The following is a 7,457-nucleotide window of genomic DNA, read 5'->3' on the forward strand; positions in this document are numbered from 1 at the left end:
CTTGATTGGTATTTTTAATTGGCATTAGTAGTATTATTAGTGTTATTAGCATTAGTATTTAATTAATTTTTATGCTACTTAATGACACAATAGGATTCTAAGTGGCTTCCCACTTGGTGAAAACTACGGTAGGTGGGCAAGCAAATCTGAATCTCTCCCTGACATTTCCCAGATCCAAGGCTGTGTGCCCATTACAGGCTTCAAACTCAGGTAAAGGTAAAGGGGCCCCTGACCATTAGGTCCAGTCATGACCGACTCTGGGGTTGCGCGCTCATCTCGCATTATTGGCTGAGGGAGCATGACAAAGCCACTTCTGGCGAACCAGAGCAGCACACGGAAACGCCGTTTACCTTCCCGCTGTAGCGGTTCCTATTTATCTACTTGGATTTTGACGTGCTTTCGAACTGCTAGGTTGGCAGGAGCTGGGACCGAGCAACGGGAGCTCACCCCGTCACAGGGATTCGAACCGCTGACTTTCTGATCAGCAAGCCCTAGGGCTCAGTGGTTTAACCCACAGCGCCAAACTCAGGTAGGTCATTCTTTTTCTCATTTTGGATTAAAGCTGGTCGTGGTGGTGGAGGGCACGTTAAAATGTCATAAGAAACAATGAGATGGTTACAAGACAGACATATATGGACTGTGACAAATGTTGAGAGTACACCACTTCCCAGTGCTAGATAGTGTCCATTAGGGCTGGTACAGCAGAAGGCGGGGAAACTGACAGCAGGTGGGACCAGAGCCAATGACAGGCAGAGCCAACTAATTTTAATCTTGTCTCCATCCTCCTCTCTGCTACAAGAGGCAACACTGAGACTAAGGAGGAGGAAACTGACAGGTAATCTTCTTCTTTAGTGATCATTCATAGCCGAGTAAGATTGTCTTCCATGAAAACTGCCTTAACAGTGAATCCGTCAGTGACTGTGGAGGCCAATTCTGGATCCACATGTCCTTCCACAGTGGGGACATTGGTTTCTGGGCAGGAGTTGATCATAGTGAAGGTCTGTCAAGCGTGCCTTCCTCTTAGCACATTTCTCCCCTACGTCCTGAGTTCGAGTGTCTTCAAAGCCCATGACACCTTTGGTAAAGGCTGTTCCCCAATTGGGGTGCTTGCAGGCAAGTGTTTCCCAATTGTTGGTGTTTATACTACTTTTTTATATAAAAAATTGCCTTGAGAGAGTCTTTAAACCTATTTTGTTGACCACCAGCATTACACTTTCCATTTTTAAGTTCGGAATAGACGAGTTGCTTTTGAAAGACGATAGTCAGGCATCCACACAACATGAGCAGTCCAACGAAGTTGATGTAAGAATCATCGCTTCAACATTGATTATCTTTGCGTCTTCCAGTACACTGGCATCAGTTCACCTGTTTTACCAAGTGAGATGTGTTAAATTTTCCGGAGGCACCGTTGATGGAATCTTCTGAGGAGTTGGAGATGGCGTTTATAAGTTGCCCATGTTTCACAAGCATACAGTAAGGTTGGTAGTACAATAGCTTTGTAAACAAGCATTTGGGTTTCCCTGTGAATGTCCTGGTCCTCAAACACTCAGCACTTCAATCGGGAGAAAGGCAGGGAGGTAGAGCACATGGAAGTTGGTGGGGCACTGCCCTATTTGCTCAAATGGACCAGCTTCCACTGTCCTTACCTTCCAAGTCCCGGACTGCAGAATCCGGGACCGGCAGCCGTGTGACACTGGAAATTGCGTCGACGTAACTTCCGGTGTCGCTTTGCCCTTCTATGGGCACCAAAAATGGCGGCTGCCAGCTTCAAAAGTTGCTTCTACGCATGACCGGAAGTGCGTCGATGCAACTTCCGGTGTCGCTCCGCCCATCTATGGGTACCAAAAATGGCCGCCGCCGAGACTGGAAGTCGCGTCTACGCACTTCTGGACATGCGTAGAAGCGACTTTTGAAGCTGGCAGCCGCCATTTTTGGTGCCCATAGAAGGGCAAATCATGAAAAAAATGGCCGCCGGCAGGAGAAAATAACGGAGAAAAACGGGGGACCACCGGGAAAAGGTAAGTAAAAACGGGGGGTTTCCCGGGGAAAACGGGGTACTTGGCAGCTATGCCACTGCCACGTTCCAAACCAGCAGTGAGAGCATACTGGATGCAAACTTAACATCCTAAGTCAGAGGATCTGTGTGAGCTTGACTCTTAGAAGGCAATGACTCAAAAATCTAGGAAGGTTATGGAGCAGAGGAAGGGCTGTCGGAGCAGAAGCTTTATAGACACAAAGTCCCAGGTTCTGTTGTCCGCATCTCTAGCTAGGGATGAGAAAGCCTCCTGTCTGAAACCCTGGAGAGCCACTGCTGGTGGGTGTAGTCTAGGGAGAGGGAATGTAAGGTCCTTCTGACACTGTTGGGCTCCATCAGCCCAACCAGTGTAGCCAATGGTCAAGGGTGATGGAGTCTTAGTCCAGCAACATCTTAAGGGCTACATGTTCCCCAGATGTGCTGCAGACATTACTGAGGTAGATGGGCAAAAGGCCTGACTCAAAACAAAGCAAATTTCAATGTTCCCAAATCGAGGCAGTGTCTGTCTGCCTCCCTACCTCCTGAGCTGATAGTGCCCCCTAGAGCACAGGTGGTGGCTTCTAACAGCTTCGACTGTGGTTGGGTTTGCGGTAGAGGGTGTGGTGTTTGAAGACAGTGTGCCAAGCCCTCCGCTCCTCCAAAGTCAACTCCTGATCAAAACCACCCTCAGTATCCTGTAAATTAGCAGTATCTGTAGTCAGCCTGGCATTAAACATTTACCTCAGAAAAAAATCACTGCTTTTTATGAGCAAACAGAACAACTATTTACTCAGGATTACATCCTTTTGTAGCAACTTTAAGTCAATACAACTCCTGGCGATGGTGCTTTCATGTTTTTGTGGTATGTGCTTAATTTTAGGTGTGAGGGCAGGGGGAGCTGGAATTCAAAGCATCACTTTATACAGTACTTCTCTGGAGCATTCTCTGAATTCAAGAACACCACTTGATAATTCTGTAGCGCTTATTAATTTCTCTCATGTCTGACTAAGTCCTTAACTATTCTTCTTCTGAGTCTCTCAAGCCATATAACTAAACATTTAGAAATTGTTTTTAACAAATAATAGATTCCTCTGGTAGCTACAGCATCATGTTTCTAAAACCTGCTGACATTTGCTGAAATTAAATCAAATGGAATTTTTGTTTAATTTTCAAATTACTCAGATTAATGGTCAGGTATATATATATCACAAGTAGTTGCCTATCCGTTATGAAACACAGCGACAGCATACTTTACAGAGCTTTGAAAAAAATAGGTGTAAAACACTTTCTTTAGCCATGCGCAATGTATAATTAATGTGTAGTAAATTATACAGCTGGGCTTAAGGCTTGTTTAAATGCATTGAATTTGAAATGTAGTGCAGAAATAAACTAACTTTTGGATCAGTGTAATGTAATATGTTGATCCATTTTACAGGGTGGTGGTGGTAGTGATTATTTAATTAATCACCTTTTGACGATTATTCACACCGATCCAAATCAAGGTCTCCATTAAAACCAAAGAATGGCTTCATTACAAATGACCCATAAAAGTGTCAAGTGCTGGCAGCAGAGACAACTAATTTCCTTCCCCTTTAAAACCATTAGGTCGAAGGATGGGGGGGGGGGGAAGTGATGAAGTGCATAATAGTGTGATTACAGAGAAAAATGTAAACAGTAAATTTGACAGCCATGTTGGAGAGCCTAGCAGATAAAAGGAATAAATCGTACGTTTCATACCTTCAGAAGCTCTTAATTTTCAAATGAAAGAGGAAAGGATAAATTATATAAAAGTTTTTTAAAAAACAAAACAAAACCCCAACACTCTGAATTTGGCCATTTGAATTTGGGGAGGCTGCTGGAATTATTTATCATCTGTTTGTTTATTGTTTGTATTGATTAGTTGCTTCATAACAGGTTCTCTAGGCGGTACACAGTTGAAATGGAATAAAAACAGAATTCAAAACGTTATCGCGATGCAAGCAAGAAATCGACGGCGAAATCCAAAGCCGGCATGCCAGTAGGAAAGAACAACCAGTGCAAAATTGTTGAGTACATGAAGTGCTCAAAATCGTCACCAGGTGAAATGGCTAGCAAACACCACACATCATCAGAGACTTCAGCTGCAATCCTAAAGCTGGGGGGGGGGACAAAAGTATGTGGCGGGGGAAGGGGGAATCCCTTCCTATTGACAACAGTGGGAAGAAAATTAACAGGGTAGGAGCTGGCATAAATCTCTCCCCATTGGGGGGAGGGTATCCGGGGGTTGAAAAGGCTGCAGCTCCTTCAGAACTATGTGTTTTCCTGGTAGGGAAGTCCAGCATTCCTGACAGTGTGTTTGCACCATGCCAAACAAGCTAAGGTGGAGCCCTATTGAAAGCAGTCGATTGGGACCGAGGTGCTCACTAGACCATCGTGTGTGTGTGTGTGTGTGTGTGTGTGTGTGAGAGAGAGAGAGAGAGAGAGAGAGAGAGAGAGAGAGAGAGAGAGAGAGAGAGGGAGAGGGAGGGAGAGGGAGGGAGAGGGAGGGAGGGAGGGAGAGGGAGATGGGTGAAGAAGCAGCCACATGCCCCTTCCCTCCAGCGCACATGCAACAAAATGTGTCATGTCAGGACATAGAGGCACATGATGCACCCAACCATATGCCTAATCAATAGCCTGGCTGGGAGCTGCCGACCTTGCTTCTCCTTGACATAGCAGCATCATGAGAGCCAGTGTGGTGTAGTGGTTAAGAGTGGTAGACTCGTAATCTGGGGAACCGGGTTCGCGTCCCCGCTCCTCCACATGCAGCTGCTGGGTGACCTTGGGCTAGTCACACTTCTCTGAAGTCTCTCAGCCCCACCCACCTCACAGAGTGTTTGTTGTGGGGGAGGAAGGGAAAGGAGACTGTTAGCCCCTTTGAGACTCCTTCGGGTAGTGATAAAGCGGGATATCAAATCCAGACTCTTCTTCCTCTTCTTCTTCTTCAAAAGAAAAACAAAGTTGCACTTCAGGTTTGTGTCACATTCATACCTCAGGTATGACTGTCGTTAGCTGGGGCCATGGAAGCAGTGCCCTCCAGCTCTGCATTTTGCAAAGGTGTTGTAGATCAGGCCTTACATCCGTAGCATGTATCGGTTGTGAGGAATAAGTGTCATAGCAAATCATAACAGAGCGTGATCCAGCCAGGGGCAGTCCTACCATTAAGTAAAGTAGGAGATGGCTGCCTCAGGAGGCAGGCGCTGGGGAGATACCAAGGTGTTGGAGGACAGAGCTATGTGCCTGGCATGACTTGCTGTGCGCCACCAAACCTAGCTTGCTACTCTCAGTGATACCTGAAGATGCTGTCCCATTTCCACTGCTGAAGTCAGATTGAACTGCCAGGCCAGTTGGCTTCTGCACATAGAAAAGGAAGGGGCACAATCTTGTTTTCCATCAATTCAGGCAGCAAAATGTCTTGAGCCAACCCTGGGTCACTCTGGACAAATCTAAGCCACATTGATTTTCATGCAATAATTAAATGTGCACTTACCTCCATCCCTTTGAAATCAATGAGATTTCCCTGTGCTTAATTTCGGCTGAATTATGTCCAGTGATCTTTTCAAGAGAAGGAAAAGGGGGGGCAGAATCAAACTGGTATACCAGCTTTTTCTTTCCCCCGTGAAAACCAATATACCTCTTTGTTTTTCAAAAGGATACTGAAGTCCTCCCCCCCCTTGTTTGTTGAGTCTACTTGTCATTCTTTCTTTGATATTCATTTGTTTTAAAACCTCATGCCCACAGTTGGATTAGTTATTGTAAAAAGGAATAACCCCCAAAGTTCAAGTGCTGCTCCTGAAAACAAATAGCTATTGACTTTCATTAGGAGATCTGTGATGTTATCTAACCCTGCAAAGGCATTCGAGGTATGCAGTTTACATTGTATCTCCCGATTGTATAATCATTATTGATTTTCCTTGTGTGTAGTACCTATGTCAAACAACCTAATATATTTAAATGGTGGTTATTTTAGCCATCTATCTATTATTAGATAAGATCAAAGGCAGTTAAGCTTGCCGTAGATTGTGATAAGATAGACGTTTGGGTCTCTAGCCCACCAAGTGCTGCTTCTGTGCAAACTCCAACTCATTGCCTTGGGGCCTGTGGCAAGGGAACTTTTTGCAAACCCCACTGACGTGAAGGGAGCTTTAAAAGCAGTAAGGTTAGGTGGGTTGTGTTATTGCACAGCTCCAGGTACCATTATACCTGGAGATGGAAACTTGAAGCAGGCAAACGCAAGTCCCAAGTTGCAGCATGTGTACTACTCTGTTGACTAGCAAAGACAAACCCAAACCAGATTTCCAACATTTATACCAGGCTGGGCCAATCCACAGTCTTCATGTTGTCTGCCAATGTTCTCTGCCTGACAAAGGCTTCGAGCAGCATGATGCATGTGCATAGTCTCTCTAGGGGCTCATCCAGACTTCCTTTTGTGCCATGCTTTCCAGGCATAGCTCCACACTTTAAAACTCTGTGAAAGAGGGTTTTTGCTTTGTCCGGCACTTTCCCTGGGAAACCCACATTTTAGTGCTAAATCGGCGCAACCAGAAACTCACAGAAAACCCGACAGCCATTCACTTCGATGCAGCAGTAAAACATGGGTTTTCCCGGAGAAACCACCAGGATAAACAAAGCAAAATAAAACTCAGAGCTTTAAAATCCAGGCCTGTGCCTAAAAACGTACCACAGAAGGAAGCCTGGATGAGCCCTAAGTGAGACCCCAACCTCAGATTTTGCTTCAAGTCTCTGAGTTATTGACAAAGGGCTCATACATACAAAAATAATATGCATGGCTTTCTTCCATAGGGCAGGGGTGAGTATCCATGCTAGTCCTGCTCACAGTAGTCCCATTGAAATAAATGGACCTAAATTGATTAAATATTACCCTTCCTCACTCACGCTAGTGAGCTTGTAGCAGAGCACCTTCCCTTGTACATTGCTGGAAGCTAGTTGATAGATTCATTAGAACCATTTGAGTTAAGCAATCCAGTCTGGCTTGTCCAAATTGGATTGTTCCTGGTAAATCCCCTTTAGTTCCCTCTTAAAAACAATGATGACACAACAGTCTTCTTTTAAAAGTAATGATAAGGTTTACTTACATTCTGTTTGCAGTTTGGTCCTGAAGGCAGGCTTTAGCTTGTAGTTACAGTTACAGAGAAAAGTGTGGGTTCATCCTCTGTGAGAGACGAGCCCATGTGCTTCTGGCTGAGAGCCAGCACACAGCAAAAGGCAAGATGAAACAAGGTGGAAAAGGAAAAGTGACTCCGTGACCAGCCCTTTTATAGGATGTCAGGGTCACGCCCATCTACCTGGTCACAGGGGGAGAGTGCTTCAGACCAGGTGTGACAGGAAGTCCTCCTGGCTGGAGCAACATTCCCCTGTGTGTCCATCTGGGCAAACAGGAAGTGTTGTATTTGACTGCTTCCAT

Source organism: Zootoca vivipara, chromosome 8 (genome assembly GCF_965207765.1).
Source record: "Zootoca vivipara chromosome 8, rZooViv2.hap1.1, whole genome shotgun sequence".
Taxonomy (NCBI): Eukaryota; Metazoa; Chordata; class Lepidosauria; order Squamata; family Lacertidae; genus Zootoca; species Zootoca vivipara.